Below are 19,361 nucleotides of genomic sequence, written 5' to 3'. Positions count from 1 at the left end.
AAGAGTTTCGCCCGTTTGAGTTATTTGTTGGCACACATTCACCATCCTGGCTCCTTGCTCTCATTGGCCAATCCTAAGTATCTCTGCTGGGGCTTTAAACCAGGCTCTTCCGAGACAACGCAGGAAGCCTGGAAGAAATTGCCTTTTCCTAATGAAATTTCCCTTTCCTATTGCAGACTACCTGGGATGACCAGGGTACGCAAACGCGAGCAGCGAGGAGGCAACGCTACCCTGGCTTTCGGTCATGAATCATTTAACCTCGCATGGAAAGGACATGAACCAAAAAAAAGGGAATGCACGGGCTCCTGGAACTGAAAAGTCGCCCATAAAGCCTCATTCAGGCACAGCTCAATTCAGCGGCTTCAAGCATGTCACAGGGCTCAGGCTCTCTGGACACGCCTCACCTGTCTTCCTGAGCAAGCTTCCTTCTTATGGGAAAGACGGTCCCCACAACTCTCAAGCTCCCAGCCTCTCAGCTCCTAGAATTGAACGCCATTGGATCAGTTTGGGTCACGTGCCCATACTTGAGCCAATCACTGTGACCGAAGGAAGAACTACACTGATTGGCTAGATCTGGGTCACATGCCCGATGTCGTCTCTAGAGAACGAGGCTGGTGTTGTTTGAAGGAGATGGACTGAGGATGTCAGGTGGGTGAATCCCCAAGGAAAAATCTGGGGGCTGTACCCAGAAGAGGGGAGATGGATGCTGGGCAGATGAAAACAGTGGATAACCGTCAGAGTGTTCCGTGGGGTAGGGATTGTAGAACACCCCCAGACGTCCAGAGGCAGCTTGGAAATGGTCCTTCAGCGTCTTCCCCTCCCCCCAAAGATTTTGTTTATTTAATAAATAAATATTGGACAGAGAGATAGAGAGAGAACACAAGTAGGCAGAGCAGCAGGCAGAGGGAGAAGAAGCAGGTTCTCCGCTGAGCAGAAAGCCAGAATCAGAGCTCGATTCTGGGACACCGAGAACATAACCTGAGCCACCCAGGCACCCCTAGCAAGATGACGTTTTTAGCAGGAGTTTGGGGTGTTGGGAAATATCTCTCGGAGCAGATGAAAGGGGGAGGGGCTAACGTTAGAAGAAGAGAGAAGGGATGAGCCACATGAAGGCGGAAGGCAGAGGCGGGGAGAACGTTCCAGGTATTGAGACGCTTGAGAGGAGGAGGACAAGGCCCCCCGGGTCACAGGGAGGTTAGGAAAGTGATCCCAGATCTCCGGAGCTTCCTCGCTTTTAGCAAACTCCCTTCCTTACCTAGTTTTCTTATTTCAGAGGCTTATTCATCTGGAAATTGTTGAGTATGACCCAGGTTCTGCTCTGAGGTTGTCTGGTACAAATATCACACTGGTCACATAGTGCACTTTTAGATTTTTCTAGGAGCCATTTTTAAAAAGGGGAAATTGGTGAGATTGGTTTTAGTAAGATATTTTATTTCACTTAAGATACAGAAAGTATTGTCTTTGGGCATGTAAGCATATAAAAACGGTTGAGATATTTTGGCATCCCATTTTTTAGTACTGTCTTTGAAGCTTGCCTACATTTCATCCTTACAACATGACTTCATTAGGACTCCCCGCATTTCAGGTGCTTAGTAGCCAGATGAAGCTATGGCTACTGCCTTGGACAAATTCATCCCTAACCATCTGATGGGAGGAGAAAAGGGGCCCGTGGGGAAATTCTTTCAAGAATGTAGTAGGAGCGCAGTGCTGCAGGTGCACGTGGGCCAGAGTATGGGAATGTCATCCTGACTTCATGTCTCTTAACCTCAGTCTAAGAAAATAGGTATAGTAATGATATTAAAGTTGTCCAGCAGAGAGCCATGGGGCCCATGATCTACCTGATAGTGGGGTGCCCTTTGAGGAGTGGAAATTCCCACGGACAGACATCCTGGAATGAGGTTAGGCAATGAGGAAGCAGAAAGGCCAGTCTTAGGCCGGGCAGGCCATGTGAACTCCCTTTCAGGCAGGCAATGCCAAGAACACTGTAGATGCTCACAGGGTAGAGGGAGCTCTGTAAATGTCCATGGGGTTGGATCCATGGTGGGTTCTGAGCATGGTACCTCCGGCAGGTAGCTGGAGCATTCGATCCTGGAACAATCCAGTCAAGTCAGCATAAAAGATGGAGCCTGTTCTTACTGTTACCCTGGGCAGCAGGGTCCGTCCTATGCTGGAGGGGAAGTGCACAGGGCAGAGCCACAGCAGCTGAAGGCAGAAGGAAGGGAGCTGAAGCAGAGAGAGCAGTGCCTCGTGGGAAATGTGAAGCAGTGGTCCAGAGAGCAGCGGCTGGCTGAGGTGACAAACAAGATGAATTTGTGAAACATGCACATGTCCTCCGGGGACGGGGGGAGAAACCTGATTTTACAAAGGAAAATAAAAAGAAAATAAGAGGGGAAATAGAAAGGAAGAAGGAGAAACTGAAAGGGAGAGAAGCTTCTAGAAAATGAGAGTTTAAGCATCACAATGAAGGCCTTAAAAGGAGGAAGAGCACAACAGACTGGTAAAATCTGGGTCCTGTTGGTGAATGAATGAATGAATGAATAACCGTGTGTCCAGCTGCTGGAATGAGCCCTTTCCATGGCCCATTTATTTACTCTTCACAACAGCGGTGAGGCCAGTATGATTGTCTCACTTTATAGATGAAGATATTGAGGCTCAGAGAGGTTAAATAATTACTCAAGGTCACACAGCTAGAATCTCCGTCAAGGACTGAACCCAAGTCTGCTCTGAAGTGCTACACTCAAGCTTGTTGAGAGGTGTTCTGCAGAACAGCACACCCAGAGGTCTCTGTTAAAAAAGACACATATAATACAAAATAGGGGGAGGAAAGGAGGTTGGGAAGTTTGACCAAATAAAACTGCACAATGTGGCGTATTATCACCCACTTGGAAAGTCACAGCACACAGCAGGAGACTGCCACAGGCTGTTCCGTTATCTATTGCTGCACAACAAACAGCCAATGATGGTTTGGTTAGGCCACAGCTTGGCTGTGGCCACAGTACCCAAGTGTTTGGTCAAACACTCATGTACATGTCACCATGAAGGTGTTTCTTAGATGAGATTAACAGATCAGTAGTCTTTAGGTAAAGCAAATTAATCCTCCATAATGTGGGTGGGCCTCACCCAATCAGTTGAAGGTTTTACCATACACACACACACACAAAGACCAAACTCTCCTGAGTAAGGGAATTTTGCCTGCAGACCATGTTGGGACTCAAGCTGCAGCATCTACCCTTCCCTAGGTCTCCAGTCCCACCCTGCAGATTTTGAAAATCACGTATACACTTTACTGGTTCTGTTTACCTAAAGCACCCAGACTAATACGTTATATGTAAGATATTACATAATACTAATGTCTTCTATATAATTATATAATAGTCTTCTATATAATACTATATAATGCTATGTCTTCTATATCACTTACACCTTATAATACTAATACTTTATGTATATGTGACGTATATAAAGTGTGTATGTATGTGTATATGCATGTACTTATATACAGGAGGGACCATTCATCTTTATTCCACTGTGGCTGGGCTTTCAACTCCAATGCCTCCTCCAACAGCTGGAATTATAACAGCTACAGCCAGAAGTCCCATTTCCCAGGTAACTTTGCTTTCACCTGTCTGGCAACTCAAACGGATACCCAGAGGGGTGGACTCAGCTGGGACTGCTGGCCACAGAGTCTCCACATGTCCCTTAGGACAGGGCAGCCTAATATGCCAGCAAACAAGGTTGAAGTGGTATGTCCTTTTATGATCCAGCCTCAGATGTCACACAGTGTCATTTCCACCATACTCTGCAGGCCTCACATTCCAGGGGAGGGGTCGAAGACCCCTCCTCTCAGTGGTGGTGGTGTGTGTGAGAGATTGTGCAGCGAGGTGGTAAAACCTCAACAGAGGCCCCGAAGTAAAGACACCTGTTTCCTCTTGCTTAACCTGGCTTTTCTCATGATTCTGTTTATGTATCATCACAGGTGAAATTGTGTGTCAAAATTCAGAAGCCAAAGTCTTGACCCTCCCCCCCTGCCCCTGGTTTGGAAATACGGTCAGAGCAGGTACAATCAGTTCAGTGTAGATGAGGTCAGACTTGAGTAGGTGGGTCCCTAATCCAGTATGGTCAGCTCCTTATAAAGGGGGGGAATTTGGGCCCAGACAGACATGCACACAGGGAGAAAGACATGAGAAGATGAAGGCAGAGGTTGGGGTTAGTTATACATCAGAGACCAGCCACCAGATGCTAGGAGAGAGGTGTGGACCAGATTCTCCCAGCCCTGAGAAGGAACCAACCCTGCTGATGCCTTGATCTTGCCCTTCTCGCTCCAGAACTGTGTGGGAATACATTTCTATCATTTAAGCCACCTACTTCCTGCTACTTTGTTACAGCAGCCCGAGCTGACTAATACAAGCATAAACTCCATTCGTGCATTCACTGACTCATTCAATCATATTCCAGACCTTTCACAATTCTCAATACCAATACCATTGCCATCTCAATACTCAATACCAATGCCATTCTCAATAACATTTCCCCTCACTTTCTGTTTCCTGAAGATTCAATAAACTAATACACTAAGATATATACTAAATAGGAAGTGCACAATAATCAGTCCCCTTTCTACAGCAGCATGTCCCCTCCTGGTTACTCCTGCTTGTTCTACTGACGATGCTGCTTGGGTTTGCCTTTCTTCTTAGATCTTGCATTCTGAGCCTCTCTTCCAGACATCTGAGCTGCCAGTCTCCTGAAAAGACTAGAACCCGACTCTTAAATAAGCTTCTCCTTCAGGTGCCATGCAGAGCCCCCAGGCAGCCCCAAGGCATGGGTGCGGGCATGAGGGCATGCACTCAGGGAGAAAGAGCCTTGGGACATTTTCGGGGTTTGATGGGGGCAGCGGAAAAGAGGAAATGTTGCATGAGTGGACACACTGCTGAGCCTCAGCAGGAGACTGCGCTCCATCTGGGCTCTAATAAAAATTAGATATAATGTATATATTGTATATGTATACACACACATAATAAATATAATATATTATATTATATTATATTGTGTATATTATAAAATATAATATAATAAAAATAAAAATAAGCTGCGTGATTTGGGGCAGGTTTTTGAAACTCTCTGGGCTTCAGTTACCCAGTTTATGCAACCCGGATATCCTCAAGGATCCTCTTTCCTTCATGATCTAGACAAGCTTCAAATAGTTATCTTTGTACAGGATACAAAGGAATTCAGCTCCTTCCTCAGCCTCCACCAAGCTAACTGCTCATTTGAAGCCCATATAGCTTATTTGATACCCACCTCTGACTCTTCCAATGTGAACCGAATTTTCTGGAAACCACTCTACATCCACCTCAAACCAAGTAAATATGGATGCGAGGCCATCTCTGGCTCTGAGGGTGAGCAGGTGATCCAGGCCTGGCCGATCAGAGCATCCCATCGCCATAGCCACAGTGATTAAGATGGCCATATCATCAATCAAAGATGGCCCTATGATCCTAGTCAATCAAATGAGAATTAGCTGCGGGCCTTTTGGGGAAAAAAAACAAACAAACAAAGAAAAAAAAAAAAAACTAGGAATCAATAGCTGGGAATGAACAGTTGGCCTAAAAAATAAAACTGCCAATTAATTTAGCAACAAAAAAATGCATTTTCTGAGGAATAGCAGAGGATTACAATAAAGGACAAGCCAGCTACTGCAAAACCATAGGCAAGTCCTCAGGGCAAAGGAGAGGAACCCTCTTTCATAGAGGACAGTGGGAGTTGGGAAGGCTGTTAAAAAGTCCACTGGAGTGGGGCACCTGGGTGACTTGGTGGGTTAAAGCCTCTGCCTTGGGTTCAGGTCATGGTCGTGGTCCCAGGGTCCTGGGATCGGCCCCACATAGGGCTCTCTGCTCATCGAGGAGCCTGCTTCCTCCTCTCTCTGCCTGCCTCTCTGCCTCCGTGTGATCTCTGTCTGTCAAATAAATAAATAAAAATCTTTCTTTTAAAGATTTTTATTTATTTATTTGATAGAGATCACACGGCGGCAGAGAAGCAGGCAGAGAGAGAGAGAGAGAGGAATGGAAGCAGGCTTTCTGCTGAGCAGGGAGCCCGATGGGGGACTTGATCCCAGGATCCTGGGATCATGACCTTAGCCGAAGGCAGAGGCTTTAACCCACTGAGCCACCCAGGCGTCCCTAAACAAACAAAATCGTAAAAAAAAAAAAAAAAAAAAAAGTCCACTGGAGTAAACTTGGAGTTTGAAGTACAGTGGCTTCTCATTGGCTGAGTTGTGACAGTCTCTCACTGGCTGGGCTGTTGCCAGGGCAGGAGGAAAGCCTTTTACCACCAAACTACTTTACCACCTATGCCAAGGTTCCTCTCCTCTTTGGTTCTGTAATTGACAAGGAATGGTAGGCGCCAGAGCTCCCCCTACTGGCCTCCCAACTCCATTCTAAAGGAGGTTTCCTTTTTCTTAATTTTCACAGAACCAAAAAAAGAGATAGAAAAGGACTCCAAATGTTGGGGCACTTGGGTGGCTCATTCAGTTAAGCGGCTGCCTTTGGCTCAGCTCATGATCCTTGGGTCCTGGGATGGAGCCCCTAATCGGACTCCCTGCTTCTCCCTATGCCTACTGCTCTTCCTACTTGTGCTCTCTTTGTCAAATAAATAAATAAAATCTTAAAAAAAAAAGAGAGAGAGAGAGAGAGATACCAATTGTCAATAATGTAAGGACCTATTTTACTGTCCCTTCTCCCCTTCCCCCAGGGGACTTAAAAACAAGTCCTGGAAACCAGCTCCAGGTGTGGAGGCCAAGAAAAACAAGGCTGTACCCACCTCGAGTCTAGCCCTGACATAAGTACAGCCATCTTGGCAAAGCAAAAGCTGGTACCTTGCACTGTAAGAGTGGGTTAGCATAAGAATGGCCATCCTGAAGGCCGGGAAGCCATTTTACTGAGCGTCCCTAACCAGCCCACACTGCACACGTAACTTGAGATAAGAGAAAGTAGCTAAAACCTAAGAAACAACTTAATCATATACCACCAGGGCAGTTAGGTGATGGCCCCACAGGGACCAGATGTTAAAGAAAACAAATAGTTAACTTGCAGAGATCACAATCCTGCAAGACAGGAATCTCCCTTGGTTTGCAAATGTCCTCATGATTTATAACAAAAAGGGCTATCTCTTCAATGGTCCAATTTCCAGAGACAAAGGGCTCAGTTCCTCAAAGCCTAAGGTCGCCCTCCACATCATAAAACTGAGGGAGGCTGAGGCAGAAGGAAATGTAAATAAAGTTAAATTTCTTCTAAACCTAAGTCTCACTTAACCGCCAGGATGGCGCCAGGATGATGCTGGGGTGGCAAAAGGTTAAACAAAGTTAAACTGTCAAAGTGGGGCGCAAGATATGTATGTAGCTATGGAAAAGTGCCTTGAAAATGCTATATAAACCCTTGGCTTTGAGTGCTCGGGGTCCTTGTTGAAACCCGCTGTGCCGGGCGGATACTTGGACCCCAGCTAGCTGGAAATAAACCTCGCTGTGTGACTTGCATTATCGAGAGTGTTCTCTGTCTAATTGAGGGGTGGTCGACTCCGTACCCTAACAAATAACATGATTTAAGGCCCCGGACTCTGAACCCACCCATGTCTCGTGTATTCAGTTCATAAGCAAATAAACATTCCCAGCTTATTTTTTCTTAATCCAATCTGATTTTTTATCTCTATCACTTCCTCCCAAAGACACCTGATATTAAACTTCACTGAAAACTTGAGAGAGTAGATGAATTTACAGGGTAGCAATGCAAATAATATAAATTCAATATCAGATAGTTTAGTTCCTAGACATTCTTTGTTTTGCTAACTAAGCGGCTGCCCACTTCTGCCGCAGGGCTCAATGATCTCCATTCCGAATTCCTGTTTATTCTTTGTATAGCTACTCCCAATGCAACACCCTTCCCCACTATAAGCAGTTATAAAGTATTTCCCTAAACAAAGAAAATTCCCTCCCTGAGGAGAATTCTTGTACCAGCTATTGAGAAAATAAATTTTCACTCCCCTGCCTATTCAGTGAAGAGGCAGGACAAGACTTCCTCTCGATTCCATGCAACTTAAAAACTCTGCAGTTCAAAATACAATAAAGCCATTAAAATTGTGGCCTAGGAGAATGTTTTTCAAAATGTAAGTCATAACCCATTAGTGGGTCTTGAAATCAATTTACTGGGTCATAACCAGCATTTTTTTTTTTTAATGAAAAAGAACAAAATAGGAAAATAACCAGAGTACATCATATATAATAGAGGTGAGTAGTGGTTCATGAAACTTTTATTCCAATTAGAAACTGAGAGGTGCTGGACACAACAGTGAACTAGATCATAGTTTCAAATGTATTTCTCACCATGGTACAGAAAGTATGAAAGCTAAAGGTGAAAATCAGTACTTGCTGAGAGTGAAAGATGTCAGTAAGTTAAAAAAAAAGTAAAAATCTAATTTTTGTCAAAGAAAACAATAGAAGAGACAAGACACAGATGTAGATGTGGATATAATGTGGGAAACCAAGGCAGAAGAAAAATTACTAAATTCCCTTACTACCTACAGTCCATTGACAAATCCTTGAAATAGGCCAAGTGACATTCCTCTAGGGACTCCACTGCCCTCAATGTTAATACTTTGCTAAGGGCAAAATGCAATCCTAGCTTGAGCCCCCCTTCCCCTTCCCCCCAATCCTGTAAGTGTACTTTAATGTATAAAAATTCCTTTAGAAATTTCCTGCATCTCCAAACCCCCTAAGATACGTCTTGGCAATCACCCCCAAAGCCTGTGGCCCACCGCTATGCATCTGAAGGGTCTTGTCACTAAGGTTTTACTACACAGTAATAAATAACCTTTCCCAGCTATAGCTAGCCCCTCAACGTCCTGGAAACCTTGCTTCCAAAATTCCTTCGAGACTTACACTGTCCCTAATCCCTTCCCAACTCCAGTATCTGATGCGCCCCTCCTCATAACCCCAGGGCAGTTCTTTCTGCCCTTGGGTCCTGTTCCCCTGCTTTAATAAAATCACCTTTTTACACCAAAAACATCTCAAGAATTCTTTCTTGGCCTCGTCTTTGAGCCCTAATACCTTTCCCACATCATTATGTGTACCGAAAGACTAAATTACTATCCCTACATGGGGGAGGAGGGATTTTGGTGTTTTTCATTTTCCTTGTATACCTTTTAAATCTTGCTTTAAAAAGAAAAAAAAAGTTTACTTCTATGATAAATTTAAATTTAACTTACTCCTACAGTAATTTTAAAAATTCATTAAAGCCTATTTTTTTTAATTTTAAAGATTTATTTTATGTATTTATTTGACAGACAGAGATCACAAGTCAGCAAGAGGCAGGCAGAGAGAGAGGAGGAAGCAGGCTCCCCGCAGAGCAGAGAGCCCGATGCGGGGGCGGGGGGGGGGGGGGGGGGCTTGATCCCAGGACCCTGGGGTCATAACCTGAGCTGAAGGCAGTGGCTTAATGCACTGAGCCACCCAGGCGCCCCTCATTAAAGCTTATTTTTGTTTTGAAAGGTACGTATACTCCTAAAACCCTTCCAAGAAGAGAAATATACCCAAATATTAACAGTGGTTTTGTTTGTTTGTTTGTTTGTTTTCCTTAACTCTTTGTTTTAAATGTCCCCAGCACAGACAGGTGTTACTGTAAAAAGAAGAGGGAAAGGGTCTGTCTTAATTTCAGGATTCTTCAGTGGGAGAAGTTTGCAGACAAAACTGGGAATATCAGAACATATAAAGAGGTGGGGGTCAGGATGGAAGATATGCAAATCCTTTGAATGGATTTTCCACACCAGTGAGGTCCCTTTCTTCTTTTAGCTACTGTCTGAAGAAGGTGTATACTCAAATGCAACTATTATATATTCCAAATGTCATATTCCTCAACACCTGTTTGAAAGAGCACATTATATCAAGAAGGAACTGTCACCGAAGCTACGAGAAGGACAGTTTCTACCAAAGTGCCGGAAGTCAGGGGACTGTCAGACAAGAAACTGCTGTGTCCTTCTGAGGCTGTCCTTGACCAGGATGCGGACGGCAGCAGAGGACAAAACCCAAGAGGCGTGGCAGAGAGAGTCTCTTCAAGGAAGATATTGTCAGGAAATTGAAAAATCAGCCTACCCCATCCAGACTGTCTAAACAAGGACGCCTGAAAGAAGGTAAGAGCGGGAAAATTGCCTCCCAAATGGTGAATTGAATTGTGATCTCAAAATTATAAGTTATAAAAGGAAATTACGGGGGAAAAATGGGAGGGAGGGAAGAGAGGAACAAGGGAGGGAACAATAGTGGTGGATGAAACTCTTACTGTCACTTTTCAGAAGAACAGGGGGAAACGCAGCCTGGGGAAGAGATGCATTTGGGGTCAGAGAAACACAGATCTGGACATTTCCAACTTGTCATGGTAACCATCAATCCAGCAGCCTCATCCAGAATGCCGAGCGCTCTGGGATCCGGGGAAGAAGCTGTTATGCCCAAGCTTTGTGCCTGGGATGAGAAGCCGCTGGTTCTTGCCTCTTCTTTTCAGAGGGTAATACTTTCAGCTTCTGGGTGTAAAACGGGGAAAGGAACCCACAGTTACTTTTATTGGTGTGTTTTTAAAGTGACTCGGGCACACGAGTTAGGAAAAAATTGAAATACAACAAAAGGCCATCCCCTGTAAAGGAAGATAGGCTTTAGGCTATACAATGGCTTGCGCCCCTGCCCACCCCAGCTCCATATCCACTTTCTACTTGTAGGGCCCCAACTGGCTCCTGAGCCTTCTGGCTTCTAGGTGGGTCCAGCCAATGGGAGCCCCCAGGAGGAGATCAGAGGAAAGAAGTGGGGAGTGTTTGGGGCATCCTTAGTGCGAGTTTGCCTCAGTTTGCCTCAGACTGGCTAGGTCTCTCAGCTACAAATCACCACTCCTCCCAAGGCCCCTTTCTCTACAAGATCTCTCTCCTTCAGACCCTCCCCCCATCCCCTAGAGATGGCCTCAGCTTCAAGGATTCTAGCCCGCGGTCCCTGCACTTTGTCCTTGCCCCCCACACCCATTCTTGTGGAAATGGCCACATGGTAAATACACCTGCTTCCTTGACTTTGCCATCCTGACCTGCTGGGCCCAGACCTCACCTTGACTCTGCCATCCTGTCCTGCTGGGCCCAGACCTCTCTCAGTCCATCTCTCTCCTCTCTCTCTTTCCTGAAAGTCAGCCTGTGATATACTTTGTTTTCCTCTCTTTGGTTTTTTTCAAACTTCACGTATGTTGAAAATCCTGCTGGATGTTTTCTCTTTGCTCAGGTTCTACCCCTCCCATTCTCTACTCCTCCTCACCACCACGTTCAGTGCTTCTGGAGGCTGATCTGTACGGACTCGTCAACGGGCTCCTTGGCCCTGTGGCATCTAGTTGGGCCTTGCTGTTGGGGGGCCAATTACAGATCGGAGGTACCTGCAACAGAGAAGCAGGCAACAGGAGAGTGAGCCTTGGGGTTCATCCCTCTGCCCCCTCCCTGCCAAGTTGCTGTCCTTGACTGTTTCCCTCTTCAGAAGGCCATAAATCCTCCAACAGGACAGCTCTCCTCTACGAAAAAAAAAAAAAATTATATAAATATCTTGAGGCTTTGAATAACATCACTCTTCAGAGAGCGATACTTTTGATTGATTGTTAGCAGTTAGGAGAGGGAAGACCACCCTTAATCGAGTCAGAGATTGAGCTGATTTCAAGGTGATTTTTTTAGTCTTGGCAAAGGAGGGTTCTTGTCCTGTTTACTCTTATTCTTATAGTATTAGACCATCAGGGGATTTTTTTTTTTTTAACTTAAATTCGATTAGCAAACATAGAGTACAGCATTAATTTCAGATGTAGTGTTCAATAATGTATCAGTTGCTTATAACACCCAGTGCTCATTGCATCACGTGCCCTCCTGAATGTCCATCATCCCGTTACCCGTCCCCCAACCCACCTCCCCTCCAGCAACCCTCAGTTTGGTTCATATACTTAAATGTCTCTCATGGCTTTTCTTCCACTCTGATGACCTCCCATTCAGTTTACCCTCCCTTCCCCCATGATCCTTTTCACCGTTTCTTATAGTCCGCATATGAGTGAAACCACATAATTGTCTTTCTTCTATGATCTCCCTGATATGAGGAATTTGAGAAACAAGACAGAGGATCACAGGGGAAGGGAGGGGAAAATGAAACAAGATGAAACCAGAGAAAGAGACAAACCATAAGAGACTCTTAATCTCAGGAAACAAACTGGGGGTTGCTGGGGGTGGGAAGGTATGGGGTGGCTGAGTGATGGACATTGGGGAGGGTATGTGTTATGGTGAGTGCTGTGAATCACAGCCCTGTATCCCTGTACCCCTGAAACAAATAATATATGTTAATAAACTTATATAAAAATAATTATCTTTTTCTAATGGACTTATTTCACTCAGTATAATACCCTCCAGTTCCATCTGTGTCAATATAAATTATAAGTATTTATCCTTTTTGATGGCTGAGTACTATTCATATATATAGATTATATATATATATATATATATATATACACACACACACACACACAAAGAAGATTATATATAATCTTCTTTGTCCATTCATCTGTCAATGGACTTCTAGGCTCTTTCCCTAGTTTGGCTATTGTGGACGTTGCTGTAATAAACATTGGAGTGCAGATGCCCCTTCGGATCACTACATTGTATCTTTGGAACAAATAGCCAGTAGTGTAATTGCTGGGTCGTAGGGCTCTATTTTTTACTTCTGAGGAGCCTCCATACTGTTTTCCATAGTGGCTGCACCAGCTTGCATTCCCACCAACAGTGTAGGAGGGTTCCTCTCTCTCCACATCCGCACCAACATTTATTGTTTTCTGTTTTGTTAATTTTAGCCATTCAGACTGGAGTGAGGTGGTATGTCATTGTGATTCTGATTTTTATTTCCGTGATGCCAAGTGATATGGAGCATTTTTTCATGTGTCTGTTGGCCATTTGTATGTCTTCTTCGGAGAAATGTCTGTCCATGTCTTCTGCCCATTTCTTGACTGGATTATTTGGTTTTTTGGTATTGGGTTTGATAAATTCTTTTTTTTAAGATTTTATTTATTTATTTGACAGAGAGAGATCACAGTAGGCAGAGAGGCAGGCAGAGAGAGGGGAAGGGAAGCAGGCTCCCTGCTGAGCAGAGAGCCCGATGCGGGACTTGATCCCAGGACCCTGAGATCACGACCTGAGCCGAAGGCAGCGGCTTAACCCACTGAGCCACCCAGGCGCCCAAGTTTGATAAATTCTTAATAGATCTTGGACACTAGCCCTTTCTCCATCAGTGGATTCTAAGGAGAAGGAAGAAAGGAGGGAAGGGGGAGGAAGAGAGGGAAGTTTTCCAAGACAAAAGCTGATTATGTTAGCCAGAGTTTATTTTGTACCTATTATGTGTTACATTTTTACCTAGCATATGCATTAACATATGTTTTGTATCCAGTATATGTAGATGACAGAAAAATATAGGCAAAGAGATAGATAATTATGTCGTTTAACCTGCTAATGGCCCTATAAGTTCAGTGATTCGGTTTTTATTCTTTATTATAAGGAAACTGAAGCTTATATAAGTTAAGAAACTTGCCCAGGGTCACCCAGCTAACATACAGGATTAAAAATCAGGATTTAGGGCGCCTGGGTGGCTCAGTGGGTTGGGCCGCTGCTTTCGGCTCAGGTCATGATCTCAGGGTCCTGGGATCGAGTTCCGCATCGGGCTCCCTGCTCGGCGGGGGGCCTGCTTCCCTTCCTCTCTCTCTGCCTGTCTCTCTGCCTACTTGTGATCTCTCTCTGTCAAATAAATAAATAAATAAAATCTTTTAAAAAAAAAATCAGGATTTAAACTCAGTTCCATTTGGCGTAAATGAATGTTTACATCTTATGTAAAACAGCAGCTTACAAACAGGATGTGTGGCAGGGGTTCCTTCCCAGTCCCTGTGTGTTAGAATCACCTGGGAATTTTCTTTTTATTTAATTGAAAATTCAGTGATGCCTAATATTATATTTTAAGTCACTACCTCTACAGAGCCGTGCAGAGCCTTCTTCTATTATCCTAAGCCCTCAGAGCCATCCTGCTATCCCCAGGCCTGGGAAAGTCACATTTTGAGGGCGTAAAGAAATTGAGAAGAGGGAAGTGAAACCGAAGGAAGATGCGTGATGTGCTTGTTTTGTGGGGCTGCTGGAACAGATTATCACAAAATGAGTGGATTAAAACAACAGAAATGGATTCTGTCGAAGTTTTGAAGCTGAAGTCCAGAATCAAGGCAGTGGCAAGGAACATGGTTCCTCCAAAGGCACTAGCTTCTGGCTGTTGCTGGTAATCCAGGGTGTTCTTTGGAATCAGAGGCATCCCCGAAGTCTCTACCTTCGTTGTCACATGGCGTTTGCCTTGTGTGTCTTCTGTCTCTACGTTCAAATTTCTTTCCTAAGGACACCATCCATGGGACTAGGGCCCATCCTAAACCAGCAGGACCTCACCGTACCTTGATTTTATCTGCAAAGACTCTTATTCCAAATAAGATCACGTTTACAGGCACTGAGGTTTAGAACCTGAACACAACTTTTGAGGGGGACACAATTCTATCCATATAGGAAGGAAGCACGTACTGAACAGCAAATTGAGGGCGACTTGAAAATCCATGGGCATACCTGGCAGGGGAGTGTTTTCCTACCCAGGATGGAGGTTGGAGAAGTCTTCTGTGGATAAAACAAGGCTGCCCACCCCCCTCAAGGCTAGCAAGGAAGTTTTCCAGATGGCTTGGAAATCCCAGTTGTCTCTGCAGGGCTTGAGGATATGACCACACACACACACACACACACACACACACACCCCTCTTCAGAGGAAAGAGCGTCCAGTCTGTGCTACAGAGTGCTGAAGGCAATCGCTGAGTCACTCATCAAACCTGGGTTAGTCTCAGGCAATCTCCACCGCTAACAACGTGCTCAATCCCACTAGCTTTGATTTTGACCTTTGTAAAACGGGACTAACAATTCCATAATTCCAACCTGTCCCCCAGCTCAGGATGCTGTGAGATGAAGCATGGCCAAGTGGGGAGCATTATTCATGGTGGAAGCTTGGGCCGCATCCTAGAATCCAGTGCGGGGGAATTCACTAAGAATATTCCTGAAGCCACACTACTTCCCCCACGACTGCGCCTGGTACACCAAAGCAAAGAAAAAAAGAGGAGGGAGACGATCCTAAACATTGCATTTTCTTCTCCTCATTTACAAAGATCCATCCTTCTTGAGGTGGAGCTTGGAGGGTAAGGCAGAAATGGGCTCCGGGATCACAGACCTCCCAATGGTCCATGCAGCAAGTAGGAACTCTTCTTTAATCTCACGAAGTACAGGTGTCGTCGGAGGGGGTGCGAATACACATTAGCCAGTGATATTTCCTCCTGGCATCAGTTCATTGATAGACTGCCAGCTACCAGGTGTCAAGGGACCCCCAAGTTTTCCTTCTGCCTTGGGCCCCATAATTTGTAAATCCGGTGCTGGCATTTCCGTAGAAACGCCCAGAAGGAGTTCTCTGGGTGCTAGCTGCAACACAGAAAAGTATATTAAAGATATTCAGAAAACGATGACTTTCCCAATAGGTTTTTAATGCCAAACATATGTACTCCTCGCCAAAATTCGAGTGTTTAGCAGATCCTGAGATTTCACTTCAACTACCCCAGCTGGCGTCCGACACTCCACAATTTTTCTTCTACTTGATACATCTATTTTTAATCCCTTCAGATGCCTTTCTTTTTGGCAAATTGGGAGGAGAGAGTGCCTGTCGCTCCGCGTCTTTCAATTCGTATTTTGCATAAATCAACCGGGACTTAAGAATTAAACAATCACTTCATATCTTAGTTGTCAAATATTTCACTGTTGGGAGATGCATTTGCATATCTGAAAACATGTTGGCCTCTCGGTACGTCAGGGATGTGGAGAATATATAAAGAAACTCACTGGGACACGGATGAGAACAACAGCAAGACAGTGATTTGGGACCAGGTGGTCAAAGAAGGTGGCAAGTCCACGGCCCCGTGTAGGTGAGGGGGAGGGCCCGACCTCCCTGGTTATTCCAGTCAACATTGACCTACGTCAGGTTCCTCAGACACAGACCCAGACCAAGAGTTTGGATAGAAGGGGTTTCCTTGGGGGGGGGGGGGCATCCAAGCAGACCTCAAGGGGATGAGGAAGCGAAACAGGGAAAAAGAAGAAGCCAGTGCTGGGTCATCTGTGAACAGGCAGTTGCTACCAGCCCATCAGTCCTGAAGGAGACCTCTGGGGGAATACAGAACACACCCCAGAGAGTCCCACCCGAGAGGCCAGCAGGTAAGGCATTAACCACAAACTCCTGCCCGTCATTATTTCCGTCTACCCCTGTGAGTGTTAACTTCTCGCACATCCAGGCTGCTCAGCTCAAAAGAAAACACGGGCTTATATAAGGCCTTACGGTTCCCAAACTAGGCGCCAAGGCACCCCAGGGTACCACAGAAAATTTGCAAGAGAGGATAGGGACATTTTAAATATTTGAGGGAAACAAAGCAATATCTATCCAACACTGTGTGAGCTATTAAGGGGAGGTAACTCAGTGGTATGGGTTGATTTGTGACCCCCCCACCTCAAATTCATATGTTGAAGTTTTAACCCCCAGTACCACAGAATGTGACCTTATTTGGTTGAATACCTCCAGTGCTGGGGAGCTCATTCTCTCCCTATGGAACATACCCCTTCCTAAACAGAAAAGGGAAATAGCATGCCTCAAGCCTTTACTGGCTACGAGGCTCTATAAATTATTTCACTTGGTGCTCCCACCTGTATAAGGAGGGCATAACCATCACTGTTTACATATGTGGTGAAACTGAGACTTGGAGAGGTAAAATCCCTTGGCCAGAATCTCTTTACCAACAAATGGCAGAGCCAAGATTTGAACACAGGTCTTTTCAATTCCAGAGCCTTTCCTACTTGCAAATGTTAAATGGCTCTTACAGGTCAGTAGAACAACAAAAGAAAAGAGGAGCTGACATTTACTGAGCACTTCCTTTTCACGAGGCCTGGTTCTTCACATGGATTATCCTTTTGGTTTTCTTCATAGTCCTAGAAGATTACCACTGAGGCTGCTCAGCAACCAAGTACGTCTGGCCCCAGAACTTATGCCTTTTATTTATGTATTTATAACGATTTTATCTATTTATTTTAGATAGAGCAAGTGAGCCAGGGGCGGGGCAGAGTTAGAGAGAATCTGGAGCAGTCTCTGCCCTGAGCACAGAACCCGATGAGAGGCTCGATCCTATGACCCAGAGATCGTGGGTCTCATGACTCAGCTGACTGAGCCGTCGAGGTGCCTGGAGCTTATGCCTTTTAAAGGGTAATCTGCTATGCATTTCCTCATATTGAGCCTAAACCCTCTTCCTGTTCTCTGGATGCATACAGAGCTATGAGTCCTTCTTCACCAAGCCTACCTCTCAAAGCTGTATGAAGACAGCCCTTTGTCTTTCTGTTCAGAGCTAAACATTTTTCCATCCCATCTCGCTTCTCATCCCAACTCATCCCCAGCCCCATCTACAGCACACCGCTTGGTTTATCTGCATCTTTCTGAAAGTGCTTTCTGGTCGCTTAATGCTGCCCACAAAGGAAGCGAGAGGACTTCCTGTGGAAGGGAAGGTCAGACTCAGTCTTCAGACGATGGTGAAAAAATGATGACTTCCAAGCATCAGCGTCTGTAGCTGTGTGGCAGGGCATTTTGTACTCGATGGAGGGTCACCTTCAGCGGATGCCTTCTAAGGAGAAACTGAGGTCATTGCGCGGCCATGATGATATCATAACCATCGGCAGCTCAAGGTTTGTAGATAAAACATGAATCAGATTGATTTCGTGTGAAATAATGCCAAGGATAAAAGGATGCAAATCAGAACATGTGCCATAAATCTTCTGCAGGCTGAGAACTCACCCCATAGGGTTATTGGAAGACTTAAATAAATTAATGTATGGAAAGTGCTTAGTAGAGCACCTGTTACAGAACGAGTGATCAATAAATATTAGTATTAATATCAGCTGTGAAAAGAACACTGCCTGTAAAAATGGGTAATTCTTTCTGGGGATGGGATGTGAGGAAATAATAGTTGCCAATAGGCAACTAATAGTTGCCAATAGGATTCCTTGTGTGCTCAGCCTTTTACATAAATTATCTGTTTTAATCCTTGACAACCTGTGGAAAAGTTATTTCCCCATTTTAAAGATATGGAAACCAGGGCTCAGAAGAGTTAGGCATCTTATCCTGGGTCATGCAGCTAAACGGTTAAGAACTTGGGTTTTAGGGGTGCCTGGGTGGCTCAGTCTTTAAGCGTCTGCCTTCAGCTCAGGTCATGATATCATGGTCTTGGGATCAAGCCCTGCATCAGGATCCCTGCTTCCTGGGAAGCCTGCTTCTTTCTCTCCCACTCCCCCTGTTTGTGTTCCCTCTCTCACTCTGTCTCTCTCTCAAATAAATCAATAAAATCTTAAAAAGAAAAAAACTTGGGTTTTAGCCTCAAACAGGTCAGGCTTTTTTTTTTTTTAAGATTTATTTATTTTAGAAAGAGAGAGTGAGCACTGGGGGAAGGGCAGAGGCAGAGGGAGAGAATCTCAAGCAGTCTCCCCATTGAAAGGTGAGCACAGAATGTGTAGGGTTCCACATGGGGCTTGATCCCACCACCCCAAGATCACGACCTGGGCCAAAATCAAGAGTCTAATGCTCAACTGAATGAGCTACCTGAGTATCCCAAATGGTTCTGGTTTTGAATCCCAACCCAGGAGATTTCTGAGTGACTGGAAGCATGTCATTCAATTTCTCCGTGCCTCAGTTTCCTAGTCTGTTAAAGAGGTTAATAAAATACTTTCCTTAAAGATGTGTTGTGGAGAGTGAATCAATATATGTAAAATGCTCAGAGCAATGTCTAACACATTCTAAATACTCACTAGAAATATACATGTATGGGGGGGGCTTTGAAGTATGCATAGGAGTTTGTCAGGCGGAAAGAGGAGAGAACTGCGCATCTCAAGTTAAAGTAATTGTGGGGCTAAAGGCAAACATTTAGCTACCCAAGCTAAGGCATAAGAAATCACTTAGTGGGTTAGTGGCAGGACAGAGTACAGTTTGGAAGGAAGGAGTTGCTTGTAGTTTGGCAGACAGAAGAGGTCAAGGTCCTCAGGTCTAAGAGGAGAAACCTGAGTTTGGAGAATGTGGCTCCCTGGTTAGTGGCCAGCTCCCAGCCGCCAACCCAGCAGCTCAGAGGAGTTCGCGACTCCGCCCCCACCAATCCCAGCCAATGAGCAAGCCCTGAGCCGCGTCTCGTTGCCAGGCAACT

General features: G+C 45.0%; 1 long non-coding RNA gene across 5 annotated transcripts; it reads left to right on the top strand.

Annotated features, from left to right (window-relative positions):
• Window positions 1–224: 224 nt before the first annotated feature.
• LOC309848485 lies at window positions 225–10,535 on the top strand. Of its 5 annotated transcripts, XR_014303075.1 has the most exons (4): window positions 226–648; window positions 3,503–3,606; window positions 9,836–10,173; window positions 10,333–10,535. It is a non-coding gene; the product is annotated as an uncharacterized lncRNA (long non-coding RNA). The 5 variants fall into 5 exon arrangements; XR_014303074.1 differs by lacking the exon at window positions 3,503–3,606 and having other exon boundaries at window positions 225–648; window positions 9,648–10,173; XR_014303076.1 differs by lacking the exon at window positions 3,503–3,606 and having other exon boundaries at window positions 234–648.
• Window positions 10,536–19,361: the final 8,826 nt, after the last annotated feature.

The sequence above is a fragment of the Mustela nivalis genome, assembly GCF_964662115.1.
Source record: "Mustela nivalis genome assembly, chromosome: 14".
NCBI classification, from domain to species: Eukaryota; Metazoa; Chordata; class Mammalia; order Carnivora; family Mustelidae; genus Mustela; species Mustela nivalis.
The sequence above is the reverse complement of the archived record's forward strand: the minus strand, read 5'-3'. Positions and strand labels throughout refer to the sequence as shown.